Below are 14,631 nucleotides of genomic sequence, written 5' to 3'. Positions count from 1 at the left end.
CACACACACACACACACACACACAGGCACACGAACCCGGGCGCGCACATTCGCGCGCACACGCACACTCGCGTGCTCTGTGGCGCACGCACCCGCGCCCGCAGCGCTCGCGCTCGCTTCTCCCAACCTTTGTGTTCGGCGAGGGGTTGCTGACCCCTCAGCCCGGCTGCCGTTCGGGTAGCCTGGGAGGATCTAGCTAGCCTACGGATTTCCTCCGGGGCGCCTGGGAGGGGCCGCGGAGCGTTGGGGTCGCCCTGCGCACCCCTCCTTGGCCCGCCTCTCTCCCCGCCGCCGGCGCCGGCGAACAAAGGTGAGCGCCGGCCGGCCTCGGGACGCGGCGCACTCCGCGGGGCTGGCCCCTCTCCGCCCCGCGGGCTGCCGCGCTGCCGGGCAGGGCTTCCCCGCCGAGGCTCGTCGCCACCCACCTGACAGCCTGGAACGTTGCGGACGCGCGGCCGGGAGGGCGGAGGGACCGTGCACACTTCCAGTCCTTTCACTCCGGCACGCGGATTGTCGGGGCTGTGCTTCAGAAGAATTCGCCAGGGACTCCTGGGCTTCTGGCCGCTGTTTCTTTTCTATCAGTGACACTGAGTATCAGGCTCACGGTCCGGGGAGATACATGACAATAGTTTTTAGGCTTCCAGCACTCTAGGTCATTAGCGGTTTTCTTAAAAGAGGATATGGCAGGACGCGTGCAGAGCGGGCAACATGGTGATGTTAAATAGATAGATGCTTCCTATGAATAACCGTACACTTTTGTACCAGAGGCACTTAAAACATTTTAAAGAACTGTTATTTATTGTTTGTATAATTTCCGGATTTGGTTCGTAGCTCCATTGTGTCATGAACAAACTTGTGTTACTCTCATTGAATCAGTCTTAGTCACAAAACTCGATTTTGCGTGCTGTGCACTGCCCGGGAGCTATTGAAACAAAACCAGGACAGCAGCACATAATTCTTTTCCTCAACTGAAAACCTCGCCTCTCCTCCCTCTCCTCACCCAGCCCCCCATTCATCGGTAAAGGCTGAATTTCTGAGACCACAGAGTTTAGACTCCATTTCTCAGGTCCACTCCACCTCTCTTCCCCTGCCCCCAACTCACCCTTGGTTTTGTTTCTTAAGCTTTTGCTGTTATTTTGTTTGCTGTTTCTGTTTGTCTAAAACCGCTATTGAGAATGGCAGAATTTGCCTTTTGTGTCATTTGTTTCTGGAAATGGCAACAGAAAAAGCTTCATGGGAACAAAAAATATCTTGTTTAAGGAAGGTGTATTTTTCAACGGTCAATACTGGTGCTTCTGAACGAAGTCAGCTGTTCACATGCAGAGATTGAAATGCACAAAGGAACAGATTTTAAGACCTATTTTAAAATGATTGAAATCCAGCACAGATACCTCATTGATCCTATCTAGCACGGAGACTTACTGTGAAAAAGTGGGTGTGTTTGCAGGTTAGAGTTGCTTCTAGAGCAAATGTTTACTTACGGAAAATAGGAGCTCATGTCTAACTTTGCAATCTCTCCAAAAACAGCCTCTCAGAATCAGCAGGTTGTTCCGTGTTGATCCTTAGTAGGGGCTCCACACACAGTTGCCTTAGGACGTCTGATCAGTTCTGCCTGGGATCACTTGTAGTCAGCAAATGCATTTGAAAAAGGTGTGTAGTCTTATGTTTTGGATAACAAAAGCGTGTCAGCTAATGACCTATATGCAGAAAGCTGATTTCAAGCTATTCATTAGGTTGAAAAAAAGTAAATTTAGCTTTGTACTTAGACTTTCTCTGCCGTAAAAAACTTAAAAACGGATGTAATTCCAATTGAAAACTGGAAGTTTGTTATTCCTCTTCCTGAACATTTTCTTTCTTCCTTTGCACAATCCCATGACTTGACTTAGAGTTTATACAAAAGGGTCAGCTGCTTTCAACTATCAGTCACAGCAAATGTCCTCATATTGCTAGGTAGAGAGTTTTCCAGTTTCTTTCAGGCCATTGATTCAAGTGGAAGTGAATTTAATGGCCTGTATGGGAACTGAAAGTTTGTGATTAATGTTCAGAATAGTAATCCAGTATAGCCCATATACCACACGATGCTGCTGACTTTTGAAACGGTGTCTACTTTGTTTCTTCTTATATAGTAGTGACAGCTCTGTCTTTAACCATTCAGACTCTCAAGCCTCTGAAAATCAAGTGTGTAGTTGGAACCAAAATTACAAGTTCTGCATGTTTCTCCTCCTCTCACACCTAAATAACACATTCTGGCATCCAACCTGTGGCCTTCAATTCAGCCTCCATCAAGGGCCTGAACTTGAATCAGCTGATATTGTTATTATTGATACAACTCACTTTCAGTACCCTTCTAACATGTGCTTAAATCTTTCTTTTGCAGTATTCTGTAATGTATAGCATGACCTAAAGAAGCCTGTTATGAGTCCCTTTGTAAAATAAAATGCTTTTGTCATAGAAATAATTTCCTCCAGATTCTCTTCCTTTTTCTTAAATTTATTTTTCATTTTTGGGGTGCCTGGCCGGCTCACTTGGAGGAGCATGCAACTCTTGATCTTGGGGTCATTTGAGCCCCACCTTGGGTGTAGAGATTACTTAAATAAATAAATATTTAAAAAATCTATTTTACTTTCTAGGATTCTTTTTATGCTTCTGTTGTCATTTATTTCAAAGCTAAGAACGTATCTGTGAAATATCTCATTATCCAAGATCTTTATTTCCATTAAATAGGGTCTGTAATGCCCTTGTTGAGGCCCAAATTGTGAATTTGAATACCTTCTCCTTAGTCTTATGTTTTTCTCTTTATAAAGAGAATACTAAAGAGTGGACTGAATTGAGCTCTGCTCCATTGAACAGGCTATTTTTTTGTTTGCACTCTACTGTTGGGGTGCTGACAGTGGAGGCATTGGTGGCCAGAATGATGCCGTGTTATAGTACCATATGGGCAACAATATGGATGCCCAGCATGGTTGGTTAAAAATGGAGCAGCCTAAATTCAGTGATTTTTGGCTGAGTCTCTGAATAGCCCTAAGCTTGGTGGTTTTTAGCATAACCTTTATACTGTACTTAACTCTGGGTAGAACCGAAAGGGCCACTATAGATATTACTTGATTGACAAAGTAAAATATCTGTTGTTAAAACAAAACTTCATGGTTTCTCCTAGAATGAAAATTGTAGGGTATACTGTTATGTAGTTAGCTTGATGACAAGGAACAAAATATTATTTATTATTTTACAATTTTGAAGAATTTTAATTTCAGTATAGTCAACATACAGTGTTATATTAGTTTCAGGTGTGCAATATAGTGATTCAACAATTCTATGCGTTAGTGCTCATAACGATCAAAATATTTAATAATGTCGCATTATCATGTTTGATGATTTTTTTTTATTTAACACTTGTTTAGTCTTAATAAGCCATTCTATGGAATTATGATAAATAGTTTCTTTCAATTCACTTTTTAAGATGTATTGCTGTAGGGGTGCCTGGGTGGCTTAGTCAGTTAAACCTCTGACTTCATCTCAGGTCATGGTCTCAGGGTCCTGGGATTAGGCCCTGTGTGAAGCTCTGTCCGTGCTCAGCAGGGGTCTGCTTCTCCCTCTCCCTCTCCCTTTGCCCCTCCCCCCGCTCATGTGCTTTCTTTCTCAAATAAAATCTTTAAAAAAATGTGTTGCTATAGTATTCATAAATGTGGGATTAAGTTCTGCTGAATTTCTTTTTGGGAATAAAAATTCCTGGAGTTATTGCTGAAACAGGTAATGTTAATACATTTTCTTCCATGTGGTTTTAGGAGAGAGATGCAGGAAGTATCGATTGAAAATCAGAACATTCAAATTCTAGTCAAACTTACCTCAACCTGGGGCAGCCACCTAATTTCTCTCTATTTTCTCATCTATGCAGTGAAGCAGATGGCCTTTGTAATCTAAGATTGCTTTCAGCCCCTCAATTATCTGATTCCTGTAGGTAGTCTATATATTTCAAGTTTGCTAATTATTATCTCATGAAACTTTGAGCAGGTTAAATGTCATTTTTTGCAGGTAGAAATAAGTCATCTAAGAATAAAGAGTTTTTTTTTCATACAAATATTTTAGCTGGTTGTTTTGTTTCTTGTATTTTTCAATTGTGATTTGAATTAGAAGAATCGTTTGGGCTATTATCATTTGTGCTCCAAAAAGCTACAGTATTTCAGAATAGTCAACAGAGATGATTCTGCAGAGAAAGCTGTTGCTCTCTTTCCTCAGACCCTGTTTAGATAGACCCTAGAATTGACCTGGCACCTCTTGTGATGACTAGATGTGAAATGAGAAACTCATTCCTGTCAGGTTGTCTCTCAGAGTGCCAAGCTATGTGAGAAGTGTCATTTTTCAGGAGGCTGACACCAGTCTTGCTTGGCTCATTCAGTCAAATGACCTGCTGCCCTCAGACCTTCAAGGAACAATAGTGTCTCAGTAGTGTCAAAGGGAAGGTCTGTCCACTGGGCTTTTTCTTATGGATTTACTTAGTATCTTGGCCTTGCTAGCCGCCTTGGGTGAGGCCCTGAGAAGAGGGGGGAGGGGAAGGAAGGGAGGGAAAATGAATGAGAATGTATTCCTGATGGTTAGAGGGGAGAGGAGAGGTATGAGTGAACGTCTGCCATGAAAAAGCTGAGTGTAAGGTGGGTTTGATTTCTGAAGGATATTCCTGTAATGTACCTTGTAATGAAGAGACTGATGTCATCTGATGTATTTTGAAAGAATTTGCGACTGACTGAATGTTTCTGTCCCCTCAGAATTCGTAAGTTGCCATCCTAAACACCAAGGTAATGCTATTAGGAGGTGGGGACTTTGGGAGGTGATTAGGCCGGGAGGGTGGAGCCTTTGTGAACAGGATTCGTGCCCTTATAAAAAAGGCCTCAGAGAGCTCCCTGCCTCTTCTGCCAGCCATGTGAGGGCACAGTGGAAAGATGGCTGTCTGTGAACCTGGAAGGTCGTTCTCACCAGACACCGGATCGACTGGTGCCTTGATCTTGGATTCCCCAGTCTCCGGAACTGTGACAAATAAATTTCTGTTGTTTATAAGCCACCCAGCCTATAATATTTTGTTATAACAGCCTGAATGGACCAAGACAGAGTATTTGATAACCATTTGCATATGGGAACGGTTTTTCTCATGCAGTCTGTCTTGGATATCTCACTCTATAAATATATCTGTTCCACTTGTTAAATGTGGTCTGAGTCAGATTAAAACTATGGATACCTGCTTTTCCAGACTGGTGTTAGAAGCAAGAGTTGGGGTCAGAGACAATAGGTTGCTCCTACCGTTTCTGACTGGTAAAGGAAAGTTGGATTACAATGGATGCTCTGTTGGAAAACAACCTAAAACCAGAGGGATGGTATTCTTTGCAGAGCGTTAGCACAGCTTTCTCATCTGGCAAAATAAAAGGTTGGCATTTACAGCGTGCAATAGTTTAGCTATTTGTAGTAGATTGATGTATGGATAAAAGGCATCACGTTACTCTTAATGGCTAGTGCCTTAGAATGGTGAGGAGGGCAGGTGAGATAACTTTAAATTATCACAAATGATTTCATGTCATCAGGGATTAATGACATTAGCACTTGGAGTTCGCTTATGACTCTTGAAAGTATCTGAATTCTTCATGGATGGGGTTGGGTTTTTTTTTCGGTTGGATTCTAGTTTGTAAGTGATTTCTCTTCGGTGGTGGAGGAAGGCAGGTGTCAGTGGAAAGGAAATGGGGTTTAAGGTGAATTTCTTCTATCAGCAGACCTGTCCCATGGCTTATATAAGAGATCACTGTCCTCAGGCTCTAGTCACTTGTTTCACTTACCCCGTCACACTTTGTTGGTGAGCTTGTGAATCTGGGCCCATTGGGCACATAGAAGATTCTAAATATTTATTACATGTGCTTAAATTACTTCTTCTATCACTAGGCCAAATTAGATTTTCTAAAGCCTTTGGTCATCTATTTCTTACAAAGTCATGACTCTCAAAATTTTATTGTTTTTTTCCTCCCTCCCATCTTCATTTGATCAGTTCATTTCTTAGACACTTTTGAGTCAGGATATTGGGGTTTCACATTTTGTTTGCCAGTGACTAGTTGTGTCATTTCATGTTTCTAGGCAGTCTTTTTTTTTTTTTAATAAAAATAAGTAAACAAGATTGCTTCTTGTAGCACAAGGATCCTTCTATACTAGTGATTCCCTGAGAACCCTTATTCCTAACTAAGATTTTATCCTTTTGTCTTTGCCCCTCCCCCCTAAAAAAATTTCACCAACTCTTTTGTTGTTACTCTTACCTGCTATTGTAATCTTCATTGACTTCATATACCTAGGCTTTGGCTTGACCGAACACAAGTGGTCATTCTCACAATGTCTTTTTGGGGTGGCTCATGAGTACTGCTCTGGACGATTGAATGCCAAGGTACACAGTCCAAAGCCTGTGACTTCATGCTCACCATTTTTTTCCCTTATGTTTGACGATTGTGAATGACTGCAGTTTTTAATGAATAACTTTTTAATTTAAATTTTGAAAGTAATAATAGCAACAATGTGCTTCTTTTTTTTTTTTTTAAAGATTTTATTTATTTATTCGACAGAGATAGAGACAGCCAGCGAGAGAGGGAACACAAGCAGGAGGAGTGGGAGAGGAAGAAGCAGGCTCCTAGCGGAGGAGCCTGATGTGGGGCTCGATCCCATAGCGCCGGGATCACACCCTGAGCCGAAGGCAGACGCTTAACTGCTGTGCTACCCAGGCACCCCAACAATGTGTTTCTTAATATGAGTTTATCACTTTACATCATCTACTTCATTTAATCCTCTCCTAAGCCCTGTGAGGTAGACATTAATTTTCTCAATATTTTACAGATGACACTAAGGATTGAGAATTTAGGAGATGTACCTAGCTTCACACGGCTTAAAAATAGCAAAATAGGCATTTGGAACCAGATTTTTTGATCTCCTAGTAATTTTGGTGATCTGTTTTAAAGTAAACATCATGAGATGATGTTGTTGATCTACCGTAATTCCTTTAACCAGTCTCTATATTGTTGTTGGACATTTAGGCTGTTTCCAGTTTGTGTATATAAATCTTTCAACTTCTGGTGACTTCCTAAGGGATGTTTCCTAGAAGTGGCATTTCTGAGCCCCAAACGGTAAATATTTTAGTGTTCTTGATAGACACAAATTATCAGATTAGTGTCCAGAAAGATTATATCCATTTGTACTTTCTTATCAACATGCAAATTATTATCATTTGAAGAAATTTTTTGCTTTGCAAGTTGAAAAAAAGTTACTGCTGTATATTTTGTTATTCATGATGAACTTACTTCAAATATTTACTAGTCATTTATATTTCACTTTCCGTGAATTCATGTATGTTTTCCTGTTGGGATAAACCTTCCAACTTTTTTGGTAGGAAAGTGGTGGCCTTTGAATTATTTTTTTTTTAATGCAGAATGGTCTTGTTTTAGTCTGTTTCTTGGGTCCTGTGTTTACACTTTTTGTTTCTTTCTGCTTTCAGCCTCTCCTCTATAACCTGAGTCATCATCATCAGGCAGGAAGCCTCTCAGATTCCACACAGTGGAAGGGATGCAGTCAAGAGGATGAAATAGTATAATATCCTGACTTTATTATGGAGGATGAGGCAGAGAGAAAGGGCTGGGAGGAAGTTTGAGGGATTAAGACTGAATGGGTTTTTATGAAGGAAAACTCAGAGATAGAGCCTAAATTCTTGCGTTGTTTCTCTGAATGTTCAGTTAAAAGTGACTTATTAGACACTAATCATTAGGGAAATAGACATGAAAACCACAGTGAGATACCACCTCACACTCATTAGGATGGCTGCAAGGAAGGAAGGAAAAAGAAGGAAGGAAGGAAAGAGAAAGAAAGAAGGAAAAATAAAGAAAGAAAAGGTAAGAAAGAAGGCAGGCAGAAACAAACAAGTATTGGTGAGGATGTGGAGAAATTGGAACCCTGGGCTTTGGTGGTGGGAATATAAAGGGTACAGCCACTGTAGAAAAGAATAAGGAATATCTTCAAAAAATTAAAAATAGAATTGTCATATAATCAGCAATTCCACTTCTGGTATATGCCCAAAAGAATTGAAAGCAGTCTCCAAAAGGTATTTGCACACTTAACATTCTTAGCAACATTATTCACAATGGCCAAAAAGTGGAAGCAACCCCCTGTCCCTTGACAGATGAATGGATAAATGAACTGTGGTGTGTACATTCAATACAGTATCATTCAGCCTTGAAAAGGGAGGGATTCTGAGACAGACTAAAGCGTGGACGAACCTTGCGGACAGTATGCTCAGTCGAATAAGCCAGTTACGAAAAGACAAACACCGTGTGATCACACTCATATGAGGTACCTGCGGTAGCCAGAGTCAGAGACAGAAAGCAGAATGTTTGCCAGGGCTGAGGAGAGGCAGCGATGGCGAGTTAGTGTTTCATGGGTATAGAGTTTCATTTTTGTAAGATGAAAAGAGCTCTGGAAGTAGATTAGATTGGTGGGGTGGTTGCTCCATGTGCATGTACTCAATGCGACGGTACACTTAAAAATGGTTAGGATGGTAAATTTCATGTTATGTGTACTTTACCACAACTAAAAAGAACAGAAAAATAAAGAAGATTCACGGACTTAAAAAAAGTCACTTCCTAGAAATAATTGGTTTCATGTTCTAGGCTTGACGATTTTCTGGTTAGGAACAAACAACCCAGTCCTCTTGATCTCAGTTTCATCAAGCACTATTTTGTTTCAGTGTTTGTTTTCTTTTAAAATGCATGAGCCCTTTGTGGACTAGGAGAGCCCTTCTCACCAGAATCACCATAGTTTGGGGAGAGGTGATTACTATTTAATAATAGTAAGTTGGCAGGTACAGAAGAGAATACAGTGTCTTTAGAGAAGCACAGTTTCAGAGGATCCAGCTCTGGGATTAAAGTAAAGGCATCCTAGTGAGTTCACAATCCATTTAAAACAAATCAGGATGATAGGATAAAATTCTAGTAAGGCAGGTGGCCTAGGCCACAGATATATCCAGTGGAAGCTTTTCTGGGGAAGAAGATCAGACCTGACCCTCTTCTTTGTCTTTCAGTTTAAATTGACATCCGTTTTATAAGCAAATAATTTAAATATTTGAAAATCGGAACATGATTTTACTCAAATGCTGCATACTATAGGGTAATCAATAGTAAGCATAGGCAGGTACATATATTATTGAAAAGTAGTTTCCAAAGTTTATGCTAATGTTTGGTCATTGTACAAAACACTGCTTCCTATAATTCATCTATGAGAATATTTGGGGCATTTTTTTTTTTTTTAAGGAGAACTTTCTTTTTCTCACCACTAGCCTTCAAAATGGACTTCTCCTGAACCACTCCTGCTTCTGATTCCTACTTTTGCTTTTATTACCTCAGAAATGGATTGTGAGGTGATTTTGGCAGGGGTGGGGTTAGAGATACACAAATGCTTTTTCATTACAGGAAGGATGTGTTCCTTTACTAGGTAAGCCTGTTCACGCGGTGACCTAGGAATAACATTTGTTTGTGACTTGCCAGCATCTGCATAAATGTCACATCTTATCATTGAGGTTTTCAGGTTACAAAGCTCCTGTTGCCGTCCTGAAGCTGTGATTGGGATTCTGCCCCCCCCCTTCCTTTGTCTTCTTCTTTCTCTCTCCCCTTCCATTCTTCCTTTAAAAACACAAGATGGTCCTGAGAGCAGAGGAGAAGCATGGTGGTAAGAGTGGGGGTGGGGATGGAGAAAACCATCGACAGTCTTGTCTAGGGACACGCTGGCAAGTACCAGAGTAAAAGCTGCCAGCCAAGTGGCTCTGTAGATCTTGTCTTCATAGATCACCATTACAAAGCAAAATAAAGTGACTTGGTGGTTTAAGCAGAGTGGCAGTTTTGGACACAATAGCTTGAGTGAAGGGAAATTGAGAACCAAGCATTCCGAGCTTAGGCATTATGGGCATTAAGAGAATATAAGGACTTTATTGCCAGTGGGTGTGTGTATCTTGGAGTGTGTGGGTAGATTCAAATTGTTACTGTTTTATACATTTATTGCAATTAATTACAAATGTTCTTTCTTAATTCTGAGAATTAAAAGGAAAATGGATGGGATATCACAAAGATTATGGAACTTGGGTTAAAACCCAAACAAACACTGCTCCTTATCAGCTATATAGTAGTGGACAGCATATTCTCTGATATCTGATGTCTTTACTTGCAAAATGGGGAATACGCCTACTTTGTGATATTGGAAAACTATCTGTGAAAATCTTTTTAAAGGGGTCTCAGTAAAAACTGGTTCTTAAAAATACACATTGTATAAAAAATAACATCGTAGTACAGTATTTAGTACTTGAGAAGTAATGTTCTGTAATGTGATTTAGTGTGTTAAGTGTGTGGGGGGGGGACGGAGGTTGAGGGGTGGAGAGAGGGTGCAGTTTGTGAGGCAGAAGGACCTGTTTATATATTTGATCCTGAAGCTGGAGGATTTACTTGTTCTGTTGAAGAGTAAATATTTAGGGTTTTAGGCAGGCATCGAAGTCCTAATCCCTTCAGCACTATGCCTATTTAGGGAGGAGAATGCTTCTTAGCCTTTTCTTCTCAACTGTTAATATCAATGTGGTTTTAGGCCAGAGATTTGCTTGTATGTGGTGGCAGAAAACTATTTCTAATGGTGGGATTTTGGACCAGTGATGGGCAGCTTTGTACCACGTGGAGCCTGAAGCTTTCTCAGGGGGGCAGTGCCTTTGGAGAGGGCCCAGGACGATGGTCTTTCTCTAGCTAGAGTTTTCTCAGGAAGCTGCCTTTCAGTGGAGGGATGTTTTATGCAAGTATCCCAATCTCTCTCTCACTGCCCCATCTGGCCCTGACGGTCTTTTTTTATTGCACATAGACTCAAGGGAAAATTGATTGGGTATTCAGTTACTGGCAATGGCAAATATCAAATTGGCCATTTTTATTGATTTAAGGACCTGGGCTGAATTCCAGGCATGCTACCTACAGCTGCAGACCTAGGAGCAAATTACTGAATCTCTTCACGTTCAGTTTCTGACTCAGAGGGTTGTTGCAAGGATTAAATGAGATAATGCATTCATTGTGTTTAGAGCAATGCCTAGTTTATGGAAGTAGTTCCTCCTGGTTCTTCAGGTTTATTCGAGGTGTGCACACGTGCCCCCGCCCCCATTGCTTTCTGAGTGATTGTTGGAGCCCTGATTTCCGGAAATGAGGCTTTATCATTAGCTTTCTGAAAACCTTTACTGGCATTACCTTTGTGTCAGGTACATGTACGATAGACCCCTTCTTGCTTTTTACTGGTTGGGTTTGGGTTTTACGTTCCCTGTTACCTCCTCCACTCTCTCTCTGTCCCTGTCTCTCTTTCTTCCCGTCTAAGGAAAATTCTGAACCCTCCAATTGTAGTCGGCAGAAAACAACCCTTCGCAGTTTAGCCTCGTCCACCTCACACTCATGTAATGCACTTTGCTGAGATTGTATATTTAGATGGTTCGGAAATATTTTTTTCTATTAAGAGCCTCCAAGAAAAAGGAAAGCCTTGAGACTGAATATTTATCAATTTCTTTCAGAATTACAAGCCTCGTGGATTGTCTTTGATCCTTACTAAAAAAATCCAGTCTAGCATCCCTGGGATCATGTTTATGAAAATGCAGACATTCAAAATTGGCTGAAAATAACAAATATATGTATTTTTTTCTGTAAGAGAAACAAAGCACCCCAAATTTGAACTTGCACTGGTGTGACTACGGCTAACCTTGCCTGACCAAATTAGTTTAGAAGGCAGTGGCAGGTGCTTTCTACTATAGGCACTTTTTGGGCTCTGAACAGCTTAAAAATAATTTGTAAATAGTTTGCTGTGTAAATAATTTGACAAGCCTGTTAGTTTTTTAAGGCATTGATAGAAGGTGTCTTAGGGTGATCAAATATGACATTTGTTTTGGGTTGTCTTTTAAATGAGGAAGTAAGGCAAAGATGAAACCGCAGCACTGTAGAGTGAGAAATTACCCAAAACTGCTTCTTTTTTAATTCAGTAGTAGTTTAATAGAGTCAAAGGAAAAGAAATTGAAAAGTCATTCACTTAAAAATATATGAGTCTGTTGTGTGTCACACACAGGTGGTGTACCAAAGTGGGAGACCAGGTGCATGCAGTAAGAGGGTACATTACCTTTAGATTTAAAAAAGAACAATAAAATTGTCTAAAAGTTGGTCTGCTTTTTATTAGCACCATGTGAAGCCAGTTCTAAACACAGAATGGTAGAGTGTAAAAAGTACCCCTCCACAGGGTGCTTGCGTGGCTCAGTTGGTTAAGTGCCCCACTCATGGTTTCGGCTCAGGTCATGATCTCAGGGCTGTGGATCAAGCCCCATGTTGGGCTCTGCACTCAGCATAGTCTGCTGAAGATTCGCTCCCTTTCCCTCTTCCTCTGCTCCTCACCCTACTTGTGCTCTCTCTCTAAAATAAATACATAAAATCTTAAAAAAAAACAACAACAACAAAAAAAAACAACAACCCCGGGACGACTGGGTGGCTCAGTCGGTTAAGCGTCTGCCTTCGACTCAGATCATGATCCTAGGGTCATGGGATCGATTCCGGCATTAAGCTCCTTGCTCTCCCTCTGCCTGCAGCTCCGCCTGCTTGTGCTGTTTCTCTTTCTCTCTCTGACAAATAAATACATAAAATTTTTAAAAAACAAAATAGCCCTCCTCACTGGGGCACCCTGTCCTACCACTGGCCCTTCCCCCAGCCTTTTGGAACACCACTGCCAGATGCTGTTTTAGGGCACAGATGTTCTGAAAACCACACTCTGAGAAATACTGGCAGAGCTAAGAATCTTCCCCTTCCATTTTATATTTTAGGATTCTGAAGCTTGTAGAGATGAAGAGCCTTGTCCTGGCCACCCTCCTTGGTCCTGGCAGGGCCTGGCTGCTCTGCACTCCCACAGTGCCATTGTCCAGTGATCCGCTGGTTTCAGTTTATCTGGGGCTGTCCCAGGAAACACCTCAGTCCAGGAAAAACTGGAACAGTTGTTCACCTCACCTGGTTGTTAAACCTGTGCGGGTCTGGTCATCAGCCAGGGTTGTTTTCACAGTAAAAATGGCTACTCTGTCTCTCCCTCAGGGTGAGTGAAGGTGGTGGTGGAAAGAAGCTTCTCTGGTGACTGCGAGGTACTGCCTGCCCACTGTCAGTTACCACATTTCATGGCCTTTTTCTTCCAGGTGATTGAAGGGCGCCCCTTTAAGTGTGGGTTGGAGCTGCAGAGGGCAGAGCTCCGTGTGCAGACACCGAGGCCAGCTCTTGGTGTGATGTTTCCCCTGAGCACATTTCTCTTCCATCACTGAGCTCATACGCACCATTCTGTTTTCCTCCCCCTTCCACCCAGACTTAAATGGCTGCCTGCAGGATTGTAAAGGGACTGGGGAAGAGAGCAAAAATAGATGTACTAGTGGTGGTTTTTAACCAGCGGTTATTTCTAAGGAGCATTCAGGCAGTCAAGTGGTTTTCTGTGTATGTACTTTATGTTCATGGTTTTGTGGAGTCTTACACTGTGTAATGCTCACTTTTGCTAGTGTTAGGTACCTGTGGTATATTTGAAATCACTGGGCTCCTGAAATAAATATTGCAGTGAACTATATCTTAAGAGTTGAACAATGGAAGTGTTAAGAAATGTCAGTGCTCAGACATTGCTTTGCTCAGAGGAAGGCTTTAGCCTGGGTCTCTGGGCAGGCAGACGGCTTGCAGCGGCAGTTCCTGTGCCTGCCCCAGTCTGCCGTGCCAGATGCAGAGTCAAGCCGTGTAAGAGCGGGCAGACGACACCTGGGCACCAATTTAAGACCACAGCCTATCACTCCTTTCAACTGTTAGCTCCTTTTTGCTTAGCACTTCCATACCTTCTGTTTACCCCTCCCTCTTGCTCAGACCCTCCCCTGGGTTCAAATCTAAGGTAGCCTGGGTAAACGGAATTTCTTGACTGGTTGGCCTCCTTACCTCTTGGTCCTGAGCTCTGGAGTTACCAGCTGTTCTGTTATTCCTCATATTTCCCATGGCAATAGCCAAGTCTGGGCCAAGTCCATTTAAAGGGATAGTTGACAAGTGCTATCAGCTCACACTTTCCTATTTCATTTTTTTTTTTGGGTTAAAAAATACACAATAAATAATATGGAATAAATGTTCTTTTTGTTTTCAAAAATAACTTCATGGTTTTAGACATTTTTTCTGATAAAAAAAAAAAGAGAAAGAAATAGAACTGGTTAAGTTCCACAATTGTAGAACAGTGGATTATTATTTAGCAAGAGTTGAAGATGATAAACATCTTCCATTAAAAGCAGAACCAAACCTGGTTAGCCTTTCTCTCCATCAATCTCCATTCTATTTTCTAGCCAGTGTCTAATTCTTTACTCAAGGGTCGAATCTAAGGAATGTCAGTTCTTTCAAATTGTGTAAAGCTTTTCTGAATTGGGTGCATTTAGCTACTAGAAATTCTTATGCCCTATTTTAAAAGCCAACCTAAAAGAGCCAGGAAGGGGCTCTGAATGGGAACTGCTGAAGTACATAGTATATGATGATACATTTTGGGAGTTGACACAGATTATACTTAATACTTGCAGGTGAAACTAACC

At 41.5% G+C, this 14,631-nt stretch overlaps 2 protein-coding genes across 3 annotated transcripts in view; one reads left to right on the top strand and one right to left on the bottom strand.

Moving 5' to 3' along the window:
• The window catches only part of STK39 (serine/threonine kinase 39), a 441,956-nt gene extending 441,412 nt beyond the window's left edge, over positions 1-544 (bottom strand). The window contains exon 1 of the mRNA XM_040644241.1: positions 425-544. The gene's annotated coding sequence lies outside the window, so the exon portion shown is untranslated. The remainder of the gene's footprint in view (positions 1-424) is intronic.
• Positions 1-14,631, top strand: part of CERS6 (ceramide synthase 6) — a 300,673-nt gene that overhangs the window by 476 nt on the left and 285,566 nt on the right. The gene's annotated exons all lie outside the window — the stretch shown is intronic.

This window comes from Ursus maritimus, unplaced genomic scaffold (genome assembly GCF_017311325.1).
Source record: "Ursus maritimus isolate PB19 unplaced genomic scaffold, ASM1731132v1 scaffold_1, whole genome shotgun sequence".
Taxonomy (NCBI): Eukaryota; Metazoa; Chordata; class Mammalia; order Carnivora; family Ursidae; genus Ursus; species Ursus maritimus.
Note: the sequence above shows the minus strand (reverse complement) of the source record. Positions and strands in the feature narration are given on the sequence as shown.